The sequence below is a fragment of the Dipodomys ordii genome, unplaced genomic scaffold (assembly GCF_000151885.1).
Source record: "Dipodomys ordii isolate 6190 unplaced genomic scaffold, Dord_2.0 Scaffold67, whole genome shotgun sequence".
In the NCBI taxonomy this organism is placed as follows: Eukaryota; Metazoa; Chordata; class Mammalia; order Rodentia; family Heteromyidae; genus Dipodomys; species Dipodomys ordii.
Window position 1 is genome coordinate 3,259,890 of NW_012267283.1, and position 25,204 is coordinate 3,285,093.

Genomic DNA, 25,204 nt, shown 5'->3' on the forward strand with positions numbered 1-25,204 from the left:
TTACAGATATCCTCCACCATGCCTACCATCAGGATTCATTATTTCTGCTTACCTCTTTTGTGCTATTCTTTCTCCTGAATTCCTCAGCCTGGCGAAGTCACTGTATGTTCTATACATCCAGTGAAGAAGGCAAATCTGATTATGTCAAATTCCAGGGCCAGATTACCTGAGGCTGGATTGACTGAGGTGTTGGAATAGACCTTGTGTATTCAGTGTGTCGGTAAGTTTGGAAACATTCTGGAAGCATGCTAGGAAGAGGGTGCCCCTAAACTTATTAAGGATAGCAATGTGGCTTCTTGCCATGCCATTTAATCCTACACAAGTCTCCCCTTTAGTAAGTATCAGTCTCACCAGTTCTTTCTTTTTAACAGATGCCGATTTGATTGAACAGGAAAGAGTCCCAAGAAGTGAAGCTTAACAAAACTATTTTCTTCCTTGTTCTTGATAGAAGTACTCTTCTTCATAGTCACAGACAGGTGCAACAACGAGGTCCCCACCAGGTGACACCTTTTCTTCTTATGTTCTCCCTCTGACTATGGCCATCATTTGCCTCCTAGAACATCACTGTGTTGCTTCAGAGCTCTCTGCCAGGACTTCTTGGAGCCCCTTTTAAGCCTCCTCAGGGTCTTGCATTGGAATTCACACATTTTTTTTCTGTCCAAGTGAGGCTCATCTATAACATTTTAATGAGTGGGGCAATTACTCATGTGCATGAGAAAATCTCTCATAATGCTCACTTGAGTCCTGTCCAAGTTTGAGGTAAGAGATAATTGTGCCTCTGGTTGGGAACTCCATACTCTGTTTATGGTATTTGGGCTTTGTTTGTCTTTCAGTAACTTCACCGTTTCCCTCCCTCCCCATTGACTTTTATGGAAATGATCTTCCTGCTGCCTGAAGTGTGTCATTCTGCATCTTGCCAAGCAGAAAGATCTCTCTATAGGGAAAATGACCCATCTCTTCCTCTCTGCAGCTATTGGGCTAATTATGTACTGTGCTTAGCCCCTGGAGAGCCCAGTGAGGAACATGAGGAAGTCCTGGCTCAATCGCCAAGCCCTAGGGTCTTTGTCAATTATCATCTGGCACCCACGAGTCTGGCCAAATTTACAGGCATGTCTGTCTCTTAAAACATGTCAGGCCTGAAGAGTGAATCACTTTTCTTTTCTTTCTTTCTTTTTTTTTTTTTTTGGAGCTGCTATAAGTAGAACAATCTTTTCCATTAAAACCCACTTTACTTTCTGCCCAGCACTCCAGAACCTCCTGAACACACCTTCCACTCTGTGTGTGAAGCCTGGGAGACGGCAGTAATAACATTACTGTTTCCCAGGACTCATGGCACGCATGGAGGCCATGGAGTCTGGAGGGAAGGACAGGGCTCTGCAGGCAGACAGAGGTGCATTTGAGAGGCCCATTCTTCTCTGTTCTGAGCACTTGAGGGAGCCAGACACCTCTCAGAACTTCCATCTTCTCACCAGTAACACGAGAATAACAACAACTCCCCGTAGGGCTGTTGGGAGGCAATGAGGAGATAATGCACACGAAAGTAATTTGAAAACTAAAACACAATAAAATATGAACTAATGTAACAAAGAATAAGAAAAGCAGCACTGATGCAGCAGATTCCTGATCACTTCTCATTTCTAAGGGAAGAGGGGAAATAAAAGACTGCTTCATCTCTTTCTCTTGGGAGTCCAGACAGTTAGAATTCAAGGGTCTTATCCAAAGCAAGCTTTCCTAACAAGCTTTGAGACTTGGATTTACAGCATTGCACACAAGCATATAAATATCAGACCTTCTAAGATGCCTCTTTTTGACCTGATTTCTGCTATTTCTTGTGAATGATTTCTCCACTGGACGGACTTTGAATGTTTCTATACTCCCCTCCCCCCCACCCCATGCTCTTTTGAATGCTGGTCTTGAGCCTTGAACTCAGTGCCCAGGGTTTTGTCCCTGAGTTATTTTGCTCAAGGTTAGCACTCTACCATTGGAGCCACAGTTCCACTTCCAGTTATTTTAGTGGTTGATTGGAGATAAGAGTCTTGTGGATTTTCCTGTCGGGGTTAGCTTCAATCCTTAGATCTCAGTTTCCTGAATAGCTAGGATTACAGGTGTGAGCCACTAGTGCCTTTTTTGAAGAAGAAACAGAAGTCCATCCCAGTGTTTGTCATCTTCGCTTGGGATAGTTTATTTGTCAGTGTCCCTATTAGACTCTAAAAGAGGAGATGAGTATAAGTCACATTCATCTCCATATTCCCAATCCCAGCATGAAGCTGATGCAGAAGAGGAAGCCATGAGAGAGAAAGAGGAAGGAAATGAAGGCATGCAAGAGAGGAAGGAGAGGAAGGACTCTAGACACACATTCTTAGAATTATAATCAAGGGATGATTGTAGCTCTCTGAAAGGAGCCATGTTGGAGAACCTATTATTATACCCTGGCTTCTATGCTCTTTTCATATTTGGTAGGAAATGCATTCTTGGTGTTTTGGGCCAGCCCCATCACTCTGGTCTCTTCTGTCCTGCTCTAGATTTCCCCTGGAGTTGTGTGGACAGAATGACAGGAGCTCTGGATTAACATGGTAATTGAAGGTAGTGATTTGTAGTTACTGATGAGGAGATGGGGAGAGGAAAACCAACCATCCAAAGCGCATTCTTGAGCTTCTGTCTTACTCCAAGTCCTGCATGTAACTGCCTGTATCGTGAGAAGTCTCATGGAGTTTGAAGATGACAGCCAAACACATGAAGAAATAGGTTATGTAGTTTAAATAACATATGAATTCAGAGTCATGTCAGTTTGATATCAAATATCTACTTCCATGCATTTCTTCGTGCTATTTGATTTGCTTTTCATACATGACACAGAGGTCTTCCTGTCTTTTTTTTTTTTTGGGTCCGATCGTGGGCCTGAACTCTGGACCTGGGCGCTGTTCCTCAGCTCTTCAGCTCAAGGCTAGCTCTGTACCACTTGAGCCACAATGCCACTCCAGGCTTTTTTTTCTGCTTATGTGGTGCTGAGGAATCGAACCCAGGGCCTCATGCATGCAAGGCAAGCGCTCTACCACTGAGCCACCTTCCCAGCCCCAATTTCTTCCTGTCTTGAATATGCCTAGTTAAAATATGCAAGTGAACCAGGCAGACACAGGAAAAGAGCATTGGCCTTAGCTTCAGAGGAGCTGGGTTTTAATCCCAGCTCAATCATTGACTGGCTATGTGATGCTAAGTACCTTACAAATCTCTCTGTTGCTTAGTTCTTTTCTCTATGGAGTTAAACAATACTAACTTTTCTGGTTCATGGTAAAGTTTATATGATTTTATGTACACAAAGCACTGTGTCTGGTCCATGGCCAAACCTCTGTCTGTGTTTGGGGGACAGTTCTGGAGGGACGATAATGACCTTTTGCCATCATGGGGGGAGGTAAATAGAGCAAGTTTATTTGGAAATGAAATTAAAGCTGTAAAAGGAAAGTAGAGAGACTGAGACTCTTCATTAGGTGAGGGTTCCCAGAGCTGTGAGTCCAATGGAACCCTCTCAGAGGGCAATTATTGAGGTGTGTGTGTGCGGGGGGGGGGGTTCATCTCATGTTCTTCCCCTGGGCTTTGTGCTGATTGCTTGAAGGCTTGTGTCTGTACTACCTTGGCTCTTTTTATTGGTTGAGAGGGCTCCCAGGGCATTTTGGGAGTCCAAATCATTTGAGTAGGAACTCATAGCATTATGGGAAGATGCAGCATTTGAGCAGGACCCTGAGACACTATGGGAACAGGACAGGCCACATGTTATCTGTCATGTGTTATACCCCCCACTTTTTATTTCTATTTATCTAATGGATTCTTCCTCCTCCCCCCACCTGCTCCCTTCAGGGTGGAAACCCTAACTGCCATCAGGGAACAGAGATGATAACGGCTCCAGGCTGCTTCCTGCTGAGAGAGAATGGAGCTAGGTACAACGGTCAAGGTCCTCTGTGGAAGAGTTTTTGGGTGGATGGAATGTGGTTTGCGTACTGTTCCAGTGGACTATGGTAAGATTCCAGAGGACAGTTTATATGAGGCTTTAAAAATGGCTATTTATAGTTTGATAGACTTTAATCTAGAAGAAACAAACAAGCAGGTTGACAACACAGAGGGCTAACTATTAACAAAAGTATTATACCAGATGGGGGTCCTAGGGAAGGCAGCAGCCAAGATCCACTAGGCCTTGCAACTTTATGTTATCCTTTAATGGTTACTTGTGGCCCTAAGAAACACCACGAGCTATAGGTCTCTCATCCTTAGAGGAGACTGATAATAATTCTAGTCATACTGGAATTCCTCCAATGGCCATTGATCACAGGTGGCTTCCAGTAGACCCCAGGTTGGTTGATAGACACAGTGACACAGAATTCTAAAAGCGTATGAACTCTGGAAGGAATGCTTTTCTTCTCCTCAGTGATCAAAACAAGGACACAAATAAAAAAGCTTGCAATCCCTCTTCTCTTTTAAAGTCCCCTCCTAATCTAGACCCACAGAGATATTTATTTTATGCTTTGGAAAAACCATAATACTGCAACTTTGACACATTCCTCCTTTTGAAATGAGGTTATCTGCTGAATGGGCTCATGGGTCACAGACTGGGCAGGGTAGGGACAGGGGCAGGCTATCTGGTTAGTTAGGTCTAGACCTACAGCTACTGGACAATACACTACTGTTAGAGGGTAGAGGGTAGAGATGCTACTAAAATCCTGGGATCTAAAGGATCAGATCTCTTCTAGCCCAATAAAAAAGCACTTAACCCAACTATTGATGGTGCTGAGGTTCATAAATGATGCTCTAGAGAAATGACCAGAGGAAATAAGGTCAATGAACTTGAAAATACATGCAAAGCCTTGTATGTAAATGGATTTTGGTGAGACTCTGCGGCTTTTATGGGAGTCACAAAGGGTAAGAATGACCCAGAAGCCTAGCCTCAGTCAAAGCAATGGCTTTGAGCAATGGTTCTTTGAGCTAGACTAATCACACAGATGATATTCTGTGCACACGCCTCTCAGAAGAGGTGTTGATAGATGTGGGATGTGGAGAAACTGAGTCAGGGGAGGCACTAAGAGCTCTGTTCCTAGGATGCTGGACCCTGGCAAGAAAACAGTTACTTGCAACCTTCCTTCCAGGTCTATATCTGTGATAGAGATCAATACAGATTGATACTTGAGCCTGTCAGTGACTGATACTATTAAACATTCAAGTCAATGCTCACGTGGCTGGCTATGGGGTATATGTTTTCAGTAAGAATTATAATTAACTTTCACTCAGAACTCTCTATAGTATTCCTGTAAATTCATTACTATCCTGTAGAAATAGGGGCTGGGCATTTTGAGCTGTGTTCTTACTGCTTAGAAGTAGCTGCCAAGAAGTTTATATTAGTAATTGTGCGCTAAAGTGAGCAACAGAAATGAACTGATGATGTCAGCATACGCATGGCGCTCCATACTGTGGGATCTCCCTTTATTACCAGTTAGCAAACTGTTTTTCAGGCTTATGCTTATTTAAGCATGGATAGTGTAAATGGGCCTCCCCAAGTTTGTCTGTCTGCCTGCCTTTTGGACAATGAAAAGACTGAGTTTTAGAATCTGTAGGGCTTGGAGGCAGCCACCATTTGCTTGTCTAAGCTGGGATAGTGCTGTCCTCTGTGACATCTTGGGAGATAGAGCCAATTAGCTTTCCCTTGTTTGCTCCCTTTTGACTCTGTACAGCTCAAACACTATTCAGCCCAAACACTGGGACCAGTGGGAAATTCAGGGAGGCTCTTATATTAGCCCTTGGCTTGTTTGTTCTGGGCTCTTCTCCTCCCTCTGCCTCTGCTCTGCTTTGTGCTATGGGGTGGGAGGCGTGCCTACATGGCAGTCTGTATTTCTCAGGCTCCCATCCTAATGGTATCTTTCTGGGTTTGGTAGACAGTTCTGTAAGGAAATCAGAAAACAGACAGAAAGGAAAAGGGTGTCATTTGATTGAATCTCAGCAAAAGCAGATGGACTTCTTTTTTCTATCCATCACCTATATGAGGAGACTTATTTCTTGATGTGGGTAAGTAGGAAGAGCTCACTTGAAAAGAAAATTGACTTCTGAAGTTCTTGCTGTCTAGATGTGTCTTTTATATAACTATCCCAAAGAAGATTTTAAGGACATTTCAATTCCAGAAAGCAAGTCTGAAAGTTTTAGGGAGTTTTGATAGATGGCTTATTTCTTTCCTTAAATGTGTATTGAACACCTACTGTGGGTCATGACAGCTCATATCCAGCCACTGAGAGACAGTCATAGCTACTAAGGCATTTCCCTTCCAATAGGAGAGACTGTTCCCAACATACATTCTTATGACCTGGTGGAGAAGCATGCAATGCCATGCTAAAGAGTTGCCATGGGGGAAGTTAGTGGGTTTGATCTGGAAGGCAGTATTCTCTGTGCTTTAGGAAGACTGGAGCAAGAAGAAAATTCTAAAGAAGCAGGGAGAGCAAGCCAAAAAAAATCATTATGGGGTAAGGGCCAAAGCCCAAATTAGAAGTGGAGATGTTCTAATCTGGGGTTAGGGCTGCTAGGAAGGGGTGAGAGAGAGGGAGGAGCTTTCTACCCATGAGGGTAGGTAGGCAACACACGTAAGAGCTGATGAGCAAGTTTCTAAGAAGTTGAGAGTTTGGACTGGGATAGCCAGCAACCATGCTTGAGGCCAGCCAAGGACATGGCAGTATGGGATCCAGCAGGGAGTTGTCTCTTCTAGTCTCCACTCTGAAGACAGACAGTAAAAGGAGTGGAATGTAGAGTAAGTGACAGAGTGAAAGACAGAGAGGGGGAGAGAGAGAGAAAAGGAAAAGAGACAGAAAGAGAAACAAAGAGAGAGATAGAAGGAGAGAAACAGAATGAAAGACAGAGAAGCTACATGAAGACTGTGGATACTTGTGAGAGTAAGATTAAGAAATATCTGGAACAAGGGGGCAGCGGTGGCATCCATTAGGAAGAGGATTATGTAACGAGAAGATGCTTAGGGAAGAAAGCTCCAGAAAGTCTACACCCAGAAGTAGATGGAGGAAGAGAGGTTTCCTGGTATGAAGTGTCGGAAGGGACAGCCAGGAAAGTGGAGAGAGGGTAAAGTGAAAAACACTAGCATGGTCTAGGACAAAGAGGTGTTGGATTTGGAATGGCTCCTGGAGACTTGCAGGAAACTCTCCAGTCACATCTCAGGAAGGCAGAAAGGGCTCTTCAGAGGCCCCAAGGCTGGGTTTCCATTGCCCCTCTCTGTTGTTAGGTGAAAAGCAACAGAGGGTATGAAGTCCTCTGAGCAGCACACAGTGGCAGAAAGGAGCAGGAGAAACTTCTGGAATGTTTGCAAGTGAGAGGATGTGAGTGAGAAGATAGTACAAGAGAGCAGATAGCTGGAACTAAGCACTGTCTTTATCCAGGGGTGCCCTTACTTTCCATGCAAGTGATTGAGCAGGATGCAGAACTCTCAATCCTTGTATAATCAGGAATCTCAGCATATCTGTCACTGAGATTCCCATTTCTAGAAGGATAACTGTTCTTGATTGATAAACTAGCATCTCTGATTGTGGATGCTGAGTCCAGAGCCATTGGCTATCGAGGTACTGGTGCGGACATAAGATAAGAAATGGAACAGGAATGTTACCTGCTTAAAACATATACCCACCCTGCTATTTTGCACCAGAACTCTCCTCCTAGAGAGAAACCGAGAGATCCTTAAAGACTCTTTGGGCCCCTTAGGTTCCGATTAGGAGCTGGGCAGTAGGCCAGCACAGCTTGTCAAACCAGATTAGGAGAGAATGTGCCCAGGGCTGCTGAGAACACACAGCTCCAATTGGGATGTACAGGCTTGTTTGAATCAAGCTGGTTTTTGCTTTCCATCAAAGGGACATCTGAGTCTCCAGGTAGGCAATAACTCAAGGTCCGTCCCCACTGTGCTGTTTGCTTTGGTTACTGATGCTCAGCAGAGGCAACCCATGTTTTGGTGAATGAATCTTTTCTGATGACTTGAGAACGTTCTTGGCAAAAGATGGCTTTTCCACTGCTATGATGGTGTCTACTACACACGGAGAGCCGGACTCTCTGCCAGGGGTCTTGTGCACCTCTGACTCACAGCATACAACCCAGGATGGCAGTGTGACTGCCATAGTGTGTTTGAGGATGGCTAAATTTCTCAGGGTCATACAACTGGTATAAAACGCATCAATACACACATGTCATATACACATACATATACACATATAGAGTATTTTTGTACCAGTAGGCTGTTTGAGGGGGCTAGGGAGATGGGAAGAGGAAAAGAAAATATGGAGGGTAGAAATACCAAAGTGCATTGCATCTGTGTAGGGAGTTATCATAATGAAACTTGACTGAAAGCTATTGGATAATAAAGGTAGAGGGGCTGGGGAAGAGAGTCAGAAAGAGTTCATCTGATTCAAGTACCATGTATGCATGCATGGAATACCATAGTAAAAAGAACAATTAACATACACTTTTAAAAAAATGACAGGAATGTAAAACAGGTCTTCTTCAGGGATCAGTAGCAGTGAGGGCAGAGGGAGTGTTTTACATTTATGTATGAAAATAGATCAATGAAACTTGTTGAAATTGTTTCAAGAAGTAAGGGCAGGGATATATGGGAGAATGCTGGAAGGCATGATACATTGTAAGTGTGTATGGAAATGTCACACCAAAACCCTCTCGTATACCAAATATATGCTAATAAAAATGTCTAAATCAAAAATGTTTTTTTTTCAGATCTTTCTTCCTCTAAGACCACTTTTGTACGCCCTGCCTTTCTCTCAGAACTGTGTCCTAATTTGTCAGCACTCAGTCACTCAACTTGCTGCTAAAGATCCCCCATGCTAGCCCACATAGCAGATTATGAGGCCACATGACTCACTCTTCTATTGTTCCTTTCAAACTAGATGTACCACATAAAGAGTGCAATAAAACGCCTTGTAACTTACCTCCGAGCCTTCAGTCTCTCCCTAACCAATCTGCCTTCTCATTTCTCCAAAGGGAAGGCCCTTAAAGACAAATCTGCCCAAACCACTTCTGTGTCTAACAGCTCTTGATAGCTCCCATGGCTACTGGATAGAGGCCAGGCTTCTTCACTATAAGAAGCCTTGTCCACAATCGCTTCCTCAATGACTTGCTGTGTTTTCAAGCAGGAAACCAAACAGGTTTCCATGCTTCTTCACTTCTCTGAGTACTGCTGAAGCCATTCCTGTTTCCTGGCATGCCCTCATTCCCCAGTCTTCTTGGTGAACTCCAAATGGCACCAGCTTTATGACGCAGTCTCTGAATTATCCCCGATGGAACTGGCTCTAGAACATCCCATATTGAATTTTCTCTGCTTAGCAGTCTGGTGAGAAAAAAGAGCCAAGTTCTGAGTATATTTGAGGTTAACTGTGATGTGCATTTGGTACCAGTAGATGTAGCATCACAGAGACTTGGTGTTTTTGCAAGATGCCACTATATTCGGTGACCTCAGAGGTTGGTGGGTATCAATTGTAGTCCCAGTCTGATCACAGTGCTCCAGTTGAAACTATCTGGAGATGGCTGGCTAGAGGGGAGGCGCCTATCTCACCTGGAAGCTGGACTAGACTCAAACTTAATCACAAAAAAATACAATACCTTTTCTGTTTCTCTCCTACCTCCAAAGATGCCTTAGGAATCATAGTGAGAGAGTGCTATACATGAGAGCATTTTATGGTCCCCTGAAGAAGACAGCAGGTATTTAAAGCTATAACCTTAATTAAGTCTCCATTATTTCACAGTTGAACTTTATTGTTGTGGAGGCTGGGTCTCTGTATCACTTTCTGCCTCCCCCTCCCCCCCATTTGATTCTACTCTGGTGTTTGCACACACACCATAACTCACACTGTATTTCTTACTCTGTATTTATATTCATTTGAGAGATCCAAAATAAGAAAAGTTAAGGAGATTGAAAGTAAATTAGTGTTTCCCAGAGGCTTGAGGGAGGAGGGAAGAGGAGGGACTGTTAAGCAAGGACTTTCCATTAACTGTGAGAGGAAAAACTCTAGAACTATGTAATGATGATTGCTGCACAACACTGTGATAAACTTAATGGCTTTGAACTAAATGTTTTAAGGTATGAAAATGAGATATTTTGAATTCCTGTTGTATTTTAAGTAAGTATTTCCTAAACCTGCATCAAATTGAAAAGATAGGTTTCCTGTGAGAGTAGCAAGCATTGCTACTCCCAGTTTAGAGATGAAGTGTTGAGGTTCAGCTCTACTTTCTAAGGCCTTATCCCATTTTTACGTTTTGGAAGTAGAGTCTCACTATGTAGTCCAGGCAGGTCTTGAACTCAGTCCTTCTGCCTCAGCTTTCCAAGTGCTTCCCAAGTACCATGTCTGTGTTTATCTTTTCCAAATAAAGCAACATCCTTCTTTTTCTCATTGGTAACACTGACTTTTTTTTTTCTTTTTTGTTGGTCCTCAGTCTTGAATTCAGGGCCTGGGCACTGTCCATGAACTTTTTGCTCAATACTAGTACTCTACCACTTTGAGCCACAGTACTACTTCCAGCTTTTTTTTTTTTTTTTTTTGGTGCTTAATTGGAAATAAGAGTCTCACAGACTTTCCTTCCTAGGCTGACTTTAAGATGTGATCCTCAGATCTCAGCCTCCTGAGTAGGTAGGGTTACAGCCATGAACCACTGGTGTTGGGCTGTAACACTATTTTTTATTGTAGCTAAAGGTCCATGAAATAGTTCTTAAGGGTCAGTGGATGCTACTCAGAATCCTTACATCCCCAGAAAGGTAGCCTCCTTATTTTTTTTTAAATAGTCCTCTGCTCTTTACTTAGGGCTGTGTGTCTTTGTCTTTTCACATATTTGATCTGTGGGCTTAGGAATGTTGCTAAGATCTCACATGCTAAAGGTTCAATGTTGAGTCAACTTCTTCCAGAAGTCTTTCACCTGCCCTCTTTTTTAGGTTTTCAGAAAGAAATATTTTTTTCAGAAGTAAAATACTTCCACATCTAGGATTTTAAACCTACTCGTGACTTAGAAAAGTCAATTAATTCAGGCACTCTGATGATTACTTCTAACAGGAAGACAAAGCATGTTCCCTAGCAATTAGAACTTCCTCAAGGGGAGGTGCTGTGTCTGGTTCTACTGTGCCTGGCTCGATCATGCTGCCTCTTTGCTTTCTGGGTTGTTATACAAATAATGCCGATACAGGGTTACTTCCTGGCCAGTGCACCAACACTGACAATCTCCACTTGGATGGTCTTTTGGTATTATCAAATTTTCAAAGTGGCACAGCTCCAGATTCTGCTGCGATGTCCTGTTTCATCCACTCAGAACATCAGACCTGGGAGAGCCCACAGAGGCCATTTGATCCAATGCCCTGTCATTTTAAGAGATAGCATGGTAAGGCCCAGGTGGGGAAGAGATTCTTACAAGATGTGCAGAGTTGGAAAGTGAACCATTGCTAGATATATCCTTCCACTCCCCAACCCTTCACCTAGTGTGTTAATATGTTTTCCAAAATTTACATTTTTTTCTATATTATTTTTTCCAGTATAAATGCTCACTGAATTCTACAGGGTAGACATTCTTGCTCAGGGTTCTGTTAGTTTTCTCCTGTAACACACACATGCTGGAATTCTTGTGCTGATTTGGCTCCTATGTGAATATCCACATCTTTGCTTTGGCTGAAAAGAAACTGATGTTCAAGTGTAAGGGAGAGGGGCTAGGAGTATGGCAGGAAAGGTTTTTCAGCTCTGCTACATTGGAAGGGGCTTAAATTGTAAGGCATTTGAGGGATGTCACTGATAGGATGCTGAGTGGATTTGGACGGCTCCTTTCTTTACACTACTATGTTGGTATCCATGCCAATGCATGTGACATTGAAAATAAACAGAAAGGCTTTGTTCTAGGCTATGAGAGGACATATATGCTTATACTACATCTTTCCAAAGAATATGACCCGGATATTTGTCGTAAGTGTCACTGGTCTTGATAACGAGTTCTTGGGTTTTAAAAATATGATCAGCATGTGATAGGTGGAACCCTATGGAATTAAAGCATGGGTAGTAGTTTTGCAGAACTAAAACTTGACTCTAGGCTTTGACTTAAAGTCAAACATATATATATATATACATATATACATACATACATACATATATAATATATATATCACACGTGTGTGTATATATAAATATACTTGATTTGACTAAAAGGAAAAAAAAGGCAAAAAAGATCTGATTCACTTTTGGTTTTCATTATTTTTCCATTTCACTCATTTCGATACTTCTGGCTTCCAACTGTGACAAGGGAAACTGCCAAAATTCCAGGCGAGGTAGCCCCCCACTGGAACTTAAATCTGACCAAAGGCTGAAGATATGAAAATTCCACAAGTAAAAGAATCCAAATCCCAGTCCTGTTGTGCACACCATGAGTTTAGGCACATTTTCTTCAGACTTTTTAAAGTTATTACATTTTTATGTTTCACCAAATTAAGCATTTGAACATTTCCTAGTTTGACAGGTTTTTGTGTTTTTTTTTAAGTAAGGCAATTAGCCATTAAAAGGGAAGAGGGTGTGGAGAGGCCCATGGAACAGTACTTAAAATCGTATTATGTTGTATAGTTGATTTTATAAGATTGACACAAAAGCTTCATGAAGACTTATTTTGGAAGTGGGGAAATTAAGAGCTATTGAGTGTGAGTGTCTGTGGAAGCAGACCCAGGATCAAAGCACATTCTACTTCCTGTTTCCAGGTCACCTATTTGGAATGAACCCAAAAGAGTAGTTCTTTTGCTTTCTTTGCAATTGTTGATAATCTCAAGATCTGGTGAATCTAGTTTAATTTCTTAAAGTAATAAGTAATTTACTCCACGAAGACAAAAACATTTTTAAGACCTGAGAGTTTTCTCTATTTAGCTGCTGACCTAAGGCAGACTATGGTATTTATGTCACTGTGATTAAATAATAATTTAGGCACCATAGCTTTTGTTTAAGGTGGCAATATAAAACGTTCTAGAACCACTGTAATTGAGGCAGGCTGAAGTAGGCAGATAAGCATAGAACTTATGACCAGGAGACTAGTAGTATTTCATTCTCTTCTTTGCTAATAAATTATTAGGTGACCTTTCATTCTAGTATTTGCCTTTGAATGAGAGGGTTGACCTGCAGAATTTATAAGGAAACTTCCTAGATTATAACATTTTGGAATTTCATCATATCTGACTTAAGTGAAACTTCATAAAGGCAAAGACTTTGTTTATTCAGGGCTGTGTTCCCAACATCTAGAGCACATGTTAGCACAGGGCACTTAGTATAGACCTCCTATGTATATGAACAAATCTGATTTCCTTATGAACTCAGTACAGAGTGTCAGTTTGGGGTTTTTTGAGTGCTTGATAGGTGTCAGTTACCATGTATGGTGGAGTACATCCTTAGATTCATTATTAATGTGGCCCACATCCCATTCCTATGACCATAATTTTTGTTGCATTCACTGTCAAGCACTACTTTCTTTTTAGTCTTTCAAACTATCAATATTCATGCTGACTATCCCTTGATCACCTAGTCAGAGCAGCTACTGTGCCTAGTTAGTCTTCCAAGAGACTCTCTATTATGGTCCTGGTTACCATTTGTAGTAAGTTGAGTGATGGGCATCTCCAACATTACCAAAACATTTAGAGCTCAGAGCCAGGAGGAGATAAAGGTTAGTCAAAGGAGAAGCAATGGCAAACTCCACACTACTAATAGAACTTTTATATGGTCACTGCTTTTAAATCTTTGGACAGCTTCTTTTGGGAAAATGGAGGGACAAAGACTTTTCATTAAGAAGGACCCTTTAGTAATAGTCATGCAAGGAGCTCCCAGTAACTTCTTCCTCTATAGATAGTATTTCTAAAAGGGAAGTGTAATCATGTTCTTTTCTTGCTTGCATTCTTTATTGTCTTTCCACTACCACCAGGACAAAAGCCACGCTTCTCAACACCCTGTTGTAAGAAGAAGAAATGGGAAGGGACCTATTCTTACACAGTGGCATGGCACTAATAACAGGAAGAGCCACCAATACTTGAATTGTGCAGAGGAGAGAACCAGCCCTATATCATGCATGATGCATGATATATCCTTGCCATATTCTTCATCCTTTTACACTTTCACTTCTTCCATTTCAACCGATCATCCATCCACATATCCATTCATTTGTCCACTCATTTCTCCATTCACTGATTTTATTACTTACTTATACATTTTTGTACTTAATTTTCAACCTCCTATTTGGGTCCTCTTTGGTTTGTCTCCTTACTCTAGTTACTTCTTGGATTTTCTATTAAATGGAACATTGGCCTACTAGAGTGTAGTTTGGGGCTAGGTCTCCAGTGAACCAGACCCATCCTCTTTGTTTGTGAAAAATGGTATGGTAAGGAGTATGAGGCAGAAGAGCTGACTCTGATCATTAAGTTATGTTTGCATCCACAAGGCCTTACCCAGAGACTATTTCTTTTTTGAACTTTAGAGCTATGCATTAGGTAAGTTTTTGCCAAATTGGTCTCTCACTGAGTATTTTCTGTCTGAACTTTATAAATATGCAGCACAAAAGGATTTATTTAGGCAAACAAATGTGGGAAACATTGGGTTAATTAAAATGTTTAACTTACAAAAAACGTTTTAAGAGATGTTTGTGCTCCAAAGCTTCTGAGAGCTTCCAATTCTGTAATGTCTGCCCTATGAAAGGGATTTACAGTGTGACACTCAAACATCTTGAGAGTATATGAATATTCAGAACATTGGGTATCTTTCCATATGTATTGTCCTTAAATATTTGTCCTACCAGATCTGGAAATGTTGAATCTAATATGGTGCAGTATAGAGAATAAGTGATAAATATGCCAAATTATAGTTCTTTAGCATGCAACATGGCACACTGAAAACAGTTGATGGTTATGGGAATGAAAATGGACGAGACTTGGTGGTGGAGTGGAGAGGCACACTAAGTCTTTTGCATTCCCCTTTGCACCATCTAGCTCTTAAAAACTGTGACTAGTTCATGCTATAGCACCATCTATTAGTAGAAGACAAGCCACTTCATGCCTGACTCTGCCCAAATGCCAAGTGGCTAAAAGGAGGCACGAATGATTTTCTAGCTCAAATGTTTTGCAATTCTGGAATTTGTTCCTTTGGTTAATTGCCAAGAGCAGACCCATTCTTGAGTACATAAACGAATTCATCATGTCATGGAAGAAACCAAAACAATATTTCTTTTACTGTTACTCAGGCAAAGTTTACCCTGACCCTGACTGAATGGTATGGGGCAAGAACTTGTAACAAGAGGAATGGATCCAAATGGAACACATTACTGCAGCTGAGACTTGGAAGTACTTGAGTTAATTGAGATATCACTAGGACAGAATGAAAGCGCAAACCCCACCTTGATGAGCAAGGGTTATTTCTTGAGCTGGTTTTCACATATTTTTAGTTATAGCAGAGTCTCCATCATCTACTTTTGGTTGATACAATGCAAATGAAGTGACTATAATAGTTATCACCTATTAATATCTCTTAAAAACTTGAATCTTCACAACAACTAATTAGGGAGCAATTACTTCTGAAACAGGGACGAGGAAAACAAGCTCCAGAGGAGTTATGTCACTCTTGAGATCTCACTTTATTGCATGAGGTTTCAAACTCATGCCTGTCTGATTTCATAGCATTACTGTCCTGGTAAATGGTTACCAACTAGCATGGGGGGGGGAGGAATTGATCTGCAGGATTCATTGAGTTTTATGGTATAAATATTTCTGTCATGATCAGTTTCCAAATACTAGTGTAGATGTCATTAGACACAGAGTTGGGAGAGATATGTGTACAGTTGGCCCTGTGTAGCTGATAGAAGCAGACTCAAATACATGCTTACAGAAATTCTGCTTTCTTCTCTTTTGAATTCACTTATTTATAGTTTACAGTGTGAAGGAGGAGTTCTAATTGGTTCCTAGGATTATAACTGAACAGTAGGGGCGTATTATTAGCTGCAGCCCTGTTCTTTGTGACAGTCTAGAATTTTTTTTCCCTGTTAACAATAAAATAGCATTAAAGCCATACGACAAATGCCCTGGCTCTCTAAGAGCGACTGAGTCTAGACATGACAAGATGATGATGTTGATGATGAAGATAATGATAATGAAAATCACGATGATGAGGACAGGCTGCTGTATTTAGGGTAGTTAAAATATTTATTTTTCAGAATGAAATTTGTGCCAGATTCTATGCTAAGCATCCAGAAAAACTGTAGAATAGAATTAGGTTAAAGGCTTGTACTCAGAAGTTTGACTGTTGGGCTGGGAAGTTGGCTCAGTGGTAGAGTGCTTGCCTTGCATGCCTGAGGCCCTGGGTTCGATTCCTCAGCACCACATAAACAAAAAGGAAAAAGCCGGAAGTGGCGCTGTGGCTCAAGTGGTAGAGTGCTAGTCTTGAGCTGAAGAGCTGAGGGACAGCGCCCAGGCCCAGAGTTCAGGCCCCACAACCGGACCCCCACCCAAAAAAAAGAAGTTTAAATCCAGTTTTATCTGTACTTGGTAGTGATGTGATTTTTGTACAGGATGATGATAGCCACTATTAGAGTTAGTGTGATCTTCTGCTCATGACAGAGGATTATGGGATCAGGAATATACACATTGATGGCCGTATGCTTAGTAAATTGTGTGACATTCCTGATCTCATATTACCTTTCTACAAGCCTTCTAAAAAGTGGTTGCTTTGTTTTATTTTGTTTTGTTTTTGGTTATAGGACTTGAACTCAGGGCTTGGGCTCTGAGCTTTTTTGCTCAAGGCTAGCACTCTACCATTTAAGCCACAGCTTCACTTCTAGTTTTCTGTTGGTTAATTGGAGATAATAGTCTCATGGATTTTCCTGCCTGGGACTGGCTTTGAACCTTGATCCTCTGATCACATTCGTCTAAGTAGCTAGGATTATATGTGTGAGTCACCAGCGTCCAGCTGGGAAAGTATTCTTATTAAAAAGTATTATTATTTTCACCTCACTTATGAGAAAACAGAGGGATAGGAGTTTATGGGAAAGGCCCAAGGTCAACACTTCAGAAGTGACAGGGCAAGGACTAAAATCTGGTCAGTGATTTTGTCTTGTAGCAAAGATGCTTTTGCTACATGTTCCTGACATGGTCCAAGATGATCTGTTCTACCCAACTCAAGATGAACTTTGCTCACAAGAACCAATAGGAAATGCCAAATCATACCCCACCCTATAATAGAGGTGGTACATGCATTAAAAGAAAGACATTTGCTAGATTTTTTCCTTTTCAAAACAAGTGCAAATTACACACACTAAATCTGGTGTTACATTGGGAACTGGATCAGCTGATCTTCTCATTGGTCTGTACATCCAGTGAATGAGTGAGCCAAACAAAGGGTGGTGAGACTGTACTAATGGGGTTTGCTGGAAATGCAAACATTGTGTGTTTTTTGACAATATGGGTAAGTTCATTTTCGTTGGCTCTATACAACGTGTCCTGGAATGATTTCCAGTATGGGTTGGGTGTGGAGAAGCTCAGGTTTCAGTTCTCTTTGCATAAACAAGCAAAGTTTAGATTCTATTTGGAGACCAGATGGGATGATAGCTTTCTATTAGTTCAGGTCTTCCTTTTAGCTGTGGACCACTTGGTGGAAATGACATAATCATCAAGTTTGTGGTGTGAAATCTGCTAATTTGATAAGGGGTGGCTCGGGGTGTGTAGCCCCTGAGTCTGTCACAAGGAGGCTTCTACCAGTACAGTTCCATTTTTCTCCACAGCCTTTACAAGCCAGATCTTGTAAACCAGGTATATTTCAGCCTTTACATGAAAATTGAGCAGTTAAAAAAAAATAAAAAACCCAACTCCTCACTACATGCCACACACCTGGACAGATTATGACCTGGAGTCATATACTACAGCTTCCACTTTGGCTTTCTTGACTCAGTAGAAGGGACACAAAAGAGACGATTGCCACTAAAAATTAAATACAATAGCCAAACAACTCAAACTCAGGCTTGAACAATGGAGACAGAACTTGTCTAAAGTCTTACTTCAATTTGCATTCTTAATGAATCCTTCCTAGGGGGTGAAGGTTGGTATGATCTTTCTGGTTTGGAGTACTAAGCCCTAGTCGTATGCCTGGTACTTAGTAGGAGCTCAATTTAAAAGGATTTGCATTTGACAATTACTTTTGATGAGGGTTGCTGGAATATAATTTAGCTATAGTGGAAAGTGCTTAATTGACTCAGGGCAAACCATAGCCTGAGGACCAAATCCATTTGTTTTTGTAAACATTTCAGAACACAGTCACATCCACTTGCTACTGAAATGTTTGGTGATCCTTAGTTTAGCAAAGTCAAAGTGTCTCTGCCATTTACTGAGAAATTAGAGTGAAAATGTTTAAATTCTCTGAGCTCTGTTTTTGTTTAAATGTAAGTAGGGAGAACAGATCAAATGATCTCTTATCCCATGGTTAGATGTAAGCTTTTTTTTGAGCAATGTTTTGAGGTTTCCTTCTTTTATTGTTGGTGGACTTACCTTCTCTGTTGTGAATTAAACACTTGTTGTGGACAATGAAATGAAATTGCCTACGTTTTGCAGAATTAACATGCATTTAAAGAGCATCATAATGCCTTCTATAGTTCCATTCTCACTGAGCTCATGATAGAATGGAGGAGGTCACTGTGGTCCTGTTTAAAGTATGGGAACACGTGAGATTGGTATGTTGGTGTCAGTTTGTTTCTGTCTTCAACCTCCATAAGTAAATGATGTCTTTTGCTTACACTTCTCATCTGAACCCATCCTTAGTAGCTTCCTTGTAGTGGAATTTCAAGTGCCCTTTTAGTACCAACTATCATGAAAAGAGAGATTAAATGCATTTGTTCTTTGTGACTCACTACAGAACCAGTGACCAGATACCTGGGATAAAATTGAAGTAGCCTTCCTGGCAATACACTTATTACACGAGAGGATCAATAGTCATGGTTTACTTGTGTTAAAGACTACAATCTCAGACAGTCAGATGTCAAGTGAAGATGGAAGAATTTGGAAGAACCTTCTGCTGAAGAATGATTTCAGGTGCATGTTTCCTATTGTATACCAATGTATTAACCAAATAGTCAAGCTTTATAATCTGTAAAAAGGAATCATCCGAACTTTAAGCAGAGCTACACAAATAACACTATGACTACAAATTACCTGGTTCCCATTAAAGGAAATTCTGCTTTACTAGGTACAGGATGAAGTCTAAGACACTGGATTTCTAGTAAGATCCCAGGTGGTGCTAATAGTATTTGACCTTCGACCATAGTTAGGGAAGGAAACCTGTAAAGAATCCTGAGTCAGACTTGGACAAAATCAAGCAAAATAAAGACACATTTGTTTGGAAACTAACAACTATAAAGATCCTTACCTATAACATTCATAAAAACAATAGATCAAAGTTATTTTTAGGAGTTTAAATAAGTTCACCACATTTATGTTATCTAGCTAGAACCTTAAACCAATATAAACCCTGTATTGAACCCTCAGCCCAATGCCAGGGTTTCTGCTTCCTGCTAGTGTGAGAACTCCAATATTCTGCTGCTTTACACTGAGATCCTGGCAACATTCCTCATAAAGTGTGTGTTCTGTGAGTTACTCTGTGTGCTTTGCTCTTTAGAGAGAGGCCATCTTCCTCCTGGAGCTATAATCAGCTTGTTCTCCATAAATTACCTGTTGGATGTTCTGTTTCCTGGAGAACAAAATATGTCTGAGGTTTGGCAATAACACAAGCATGTCCAGTACTGGTTGGAGGGTGCCATTGGAGGTGTTGTTTACAGCAAGAGCTCTTTGTCCTCTGTATCAATGCAGTTTTCTACTAGTGAGCACGGCTTATGTCATATGCACTAATGGAGAATTTGTTAAAGTAAAATAATAAACTTATACCCTGTCTTATCCCAGTAGTAAAATCTGCACACATTCAAAGTAAACCAATAGCACATAACAGAATTCTTAAATAGGAATTGTTAATTTCCTTTCTTACGGACAATGGTCCAGTTAAAGAGCCAGCTTCATTTCAGACGCAGGAACACTTGAAACAAGTTCATCTTTCTTTGAGGCTTGTCTGTTCTTTAAATTGCTGCCTGCTGATTTCACAGGGCAGACAGTTCCATCTTTTTATTCCCTGTTACAAAACGATGCTGGGGAGGATACAAATTCTAGGTGCTGGTGGCTTATCCTACCAGCTCTATTCTGTAACTCTAGCTATTCTGGAGGCTGAGATCTGAGGATCTTTGGCTTGGAGCCAGCCCACATAGGAAAGTCTGTGAGACTTTAATCTCCATTAACTACCAAAAAGCTGGAAGTGGAGCTGTGGCTCAATGGTAGAGTGCCAGCCTTGAGCAAAATAGTTAAGGGATAGCACCCAGGCCCTGAATTTAAGTCCAGTACTTTTACTCTCACTCTTTTTCTTCTCCTTCCCTCTCTCTCTTCCTCCCTCCCCCTCTCTCTTTCTCTCATACATACACACACACACACACACACACACACACACACACACACACACACACACACACACACACACAGACCCCACATGCTTCTTGCAATGACGAAGTCAACTTTAGAAATGAAGCATAGACATTTTAGAAGACATGCCAGTTTATGAACAGAATGCATGTTGATCAATGTCACCCCTTTCAATATTCTTCCCCATCTCTCCCAACCCCATCCTTTCCCTTAATTTTCTTAATTTTGTAGGATCTATACTGAGTTTTCAGAATTAGAGATGGAATTGTATTATTAACTAAATAAAATGGTCCTATTCAGAGTAGAAGTTCCCCTAAAGTTCTACAGAGGAATACATATTAAGAAGGAAGAAGATATACAGGCTCTGAGCTTAAATATCAGCAACCAAGTTCAAAGGAAGTGGAAAGATGAAAGTCATATGGTGAAAAGAAGCAGAAGCAATCAATACATTTTTATTATTTTCCTTTTTTACAGATGATTTTGTGTGTAATTGTCTATGGTTCTTATATATATTGCAGACAAATCCTGAGTGCTGTCTAGATTTGACAGATAAAGAATATGTCCCACAAATGTTAATGGCATGTTGAAGGTGAGAGAATGGTAAGCAGCAGAGAAAGGCTGTGAACTTAGATCTGTGGGAGCCCAACCCTCTGTTACTTTGTGGAGAATATTAAAATGGTTGAAGGTTTGTTTGTTTGTTTGTTTTTTTGGGTCTGGTCGTGGGCCTGAACTCTGGGCCTGGGCGCTGTCCCTCAGCTCTTCAGCTCAAGGCGAGCGCTCTACCACTTGAGCCACAGCACTACTTCCGGGTTTTTTCTTTTTGCTTATGTGGTGCTGAGGAATCGAACCCAGGGCCTCATGCATGCAAGGCAAGTGCTCTACCACTGAGCCACCTTCCAAGCCCAAAATGGTCGAAGGTTTTAAAGGTGCACTTAGGATTTTCTTATTTTTTTCCAGTAAGAGGTGTGTTGAAACAAAGGGAGGATTTTGATTTTTTTGAGAACTTTTTTGCAAGCAGCAAAAATCTCCCAGTCAGACAAGCAAAATTGGACATTTCCCACCTAAGATAGAATGGCATGATTCTGAGTGTGTTTTGAGCATATTTAAGAGCACTGGTCTTGAATTAGAGCTGAATTCCTACCCCAAGAGTGCTTGAGTAAATAATTTAACTTCTCTACTCTTTGTTCCTTCTTTTCCTGGGGATGGCAATCTCTTTACTTCATAGGGTTTGCTGTGCATATGAAATGAATTTAAAATATTGGTTCCAGTGTCAAACAATTGTCAGTCTATTAGTAGTGACGTCTGTGGTCAAGATATTACTATCACCTAGCTTTGGTTATTCACAGGTTGCTGAGGGTAATACTCATTGTCTATTACTTAACTGAGGTATAAATTTTAATGCTGACACGTGTCTCCTGTTCGCCTTTCACTTTAGAAACTTGAGGTTACTCAGTGCTTTAGGAATCAAATCTTTTAAGTAACTTTTAGTCTACTCAGCTTAGCATAACTCCTAGGTGAAAAAACATACCCATATATACTTAGATTCTCCTTCCAGTTCTGCAAAATACACTAGAGCATCTTGTACTTAGTTTTCCTTTTATTCAGATCTCCCTTACCATTGGCCTCAGTAGGGAAATCTTAGAATGGTGTCACGGCTGTTCATTGGCTTGGCTCTCTAGCACCATTGTTTCCTTTCCTTTCTCAAGACTGGTGATTTCCTTTGGGATTTTACCTAGTTCCACAGAAGTCAGGACTCAGGCTTGGGATTTGCTAGCAATGTTGGAGTAAAGCCTCACTCACTTTTCTACTGGAGGATGAAAAAAAAAGACATGGGCCTGTGATGATCACCTCTAGCAAGCTGATGGAGACTATTCTCATCTCATAGTTGAACCCGAAGAAGGCAAAGTGGAGAGATTGGAGAAACTGCTGGTTCTTGGCCATGCTATTGACCTGATCAAGCTTCCTTGAAAACAGCATTCTCTCTTGACTTTTCTATCATGGAAGTAAAATACATATTTCTCATATGAAAGACTTATAACTGGGAAAGTCTCAATAAAGGCACCAAGTTCAGACAGGAGACTTGTGTTTCTGGGCCAGTTATTACAAGATTTGTAGCCTTTGGCACACTGCTTATCCATTCTGGGTCTCAATTTCCGAGACTGTAAGTTGGGGTTTAAGCAAGAATGTGGAGAGGAGGCACTCTTTAAGCTATCGAGTAATTACAAATATCAGGCATCAGCCTGGTAATTAACAATAGATGACTCTGGGTTTCTTTGGAGCCAAAGCCCTGGGTTGGCAGCCTGAGTTGACCTCCCAAGTTACAGGTAGTCCCCTTGTCTGAGATTTGCTGTATTTCATCCTTGCTGGCTTTAGAAGGGGATGAAGCTCTGAGGACTTCTCAGAGCTCCAACCTGGTGGTTTGCCAACTCAAATAGGTTTATTCTTGATCCTAGCAAATATGCAAACATCATCAAGCCACTGATCCCCTATTATTTCATTTCTCTCCACCCAGATGTTAAGGTTGTAAAGCACTGCTTTCTTCACTGGAGGACTAAGGCAACGCAAGGACAATAACACAGAGATGACAAAGCATGACTTAGTGCTGTCCAAAAGAAATACAATGCAAACCAGAGACGCAGTCATAATTTTTACAGAAGCCACATTAAAGAGTAAGAAGTGAAACAAATACATTTTATTATGATTAGTTATTATTACTTTATGGGTTTTGTTGAAACCGTGTCTCACAATGTAGCCCAGGCAGGCCTTGAACTGATGATAATCTTGCTTTAGTTTCCAGAGTACTACAGGTTACCCCCATACTCAGCTTACCATTCCTTATTTCCTATGTGCCTTCGAACAAGCTACTGTACTGCAATGTTGAGACTTAATTGAAATGAGGCACATGAAAGTTTTCCTGTATCAGCGTCTGGCCATAGTAGTTGGTCCATATATGTCACAAGTCATACCAACTTTTCAAGATGGAGGTGGAGGGTAGGGTGGGATAAAGGCAGACACATTTTCAAAAGGAAAACTTGGATGGACTTCATCTCTACATTCCAAGAAGAACAAGGCACAGAAGCAAGGATTGGCTGGTTAGAAAAAGGATGGAGGTACTAGCAGATGAAAATTGGATAGGTGTTTACAAGTAGGGTTCCCTGGTTACTGAAAAGGCTGCAGCACCATAGGTTGGAGGGGTGGCTCAGTTGGTGGAGCACTAGCCAATGAGCAAAAGGAGCTAAAGAAACCCCCCATGAACATTTGTCTTCCTTAGGTGGATCTAGGCTATGAGGCAACGAGCTATCAGGGATGATACTCATTCAAAATTATGGGGGGGCTGGGGAGAGAGAGAAGAAGAGAGAGGAAGAGAGACAGACAGAGACAAAGACAGAGCTAGAGCTGATTTCTTCAAATAAACCGCTTTGAATGTCATTAAGAGGCAGAACTAATGTGGAAACTACAGGAAGGAAGAGTTCAGCTGAACAAGAAAGGGCTTTTTAAAACTGGAGAGATTTCAAAATGTGACAGTTGCCTTGTGATGATGCTGTGAGCATTTTATCTGCAGATGAGCAAGTGTTTTACCACTGGATGGAGATACTGTGCGGAGGGATCCAAAGATATATCACATACAAAACGGATCGCATCCTACAATCATCAGTACTAATATTGGGTAATGGTACATGAAACAGCCACAAGTATAATTGGGTCAGATGAACTATGATACTCTTGAAATCCTCAGAGTCTCTAGATCACCACTCCTTTCTTGGAACTTGTCTTAAAAGTCTGCTTTTCTGCTGCGATAACAGAATACCCCAGAAAGAGAAAATTATAATCAGTAAGAGTTAATTTTGCTCGTGATGATGGAAACAGATCGGTTTCAAGATCAAGTGGCTATAGCTGGTAAGGATTTTTCTAGAAAGAAGGTAAGTAAGCACTCATGAGTTAGACTAGAGGCAAAAGAGAGCCAAACTCAGAACAAAACCACTCTTGAAATAACTCACTCCTTCAGAAATAGCATTCATTTATTCATGAGCCTCACAGGATGCTGATTAAATTTCAACTTGAGTTCTGGAGGGGACTTCAAAGCACCTTCTCCCCAGAATGCTATTCTCAGCTGCAGGGGTATTTTGATGGGGTCATTCCAGAGCCCACCCTGTCTGTCCTCAACTCTTCCTGGCGATCTCACCCATTTCTCTTGGTCCTACTCGTTACTTCCGCTTCTCCAGCTGAGGTTTCCCCCAAGCCACTTACCAAATCTCCTCTATCTGGTGCATTATGGGCTCTTCTAATGACACATGTCATGCCTGAACTTGTTCCCCAACCTGATCACCTCATTCACATGGTGGCAAGAGGTACCATCCATCATCCATCAGTTATTTTGATTTGACCCTACAGTACTCCTAGATTCCTTCTTTGTCTCTTTATAGTGGGTCCCTCACTAGAAGCTGTAGGTTTGGTCAGGTCTACATTGCTGCTTCTCTTTGTCTCTCTCCAGACTGACTTTCCATTGTTTACTTAGCACAGTGGTTTACATCGTTTTCCTTAAACTCTGAGACTTTAGACAGGCCTCATGCACTATAGGTCTTACACCTGATCTTAGATCCTTGCTTCTACCAAAGCACTTACACTTTGATCTGCTTCATACTGTGACATTCTATGATAAATTATACAGGTCTCTAGACATTCAGACAC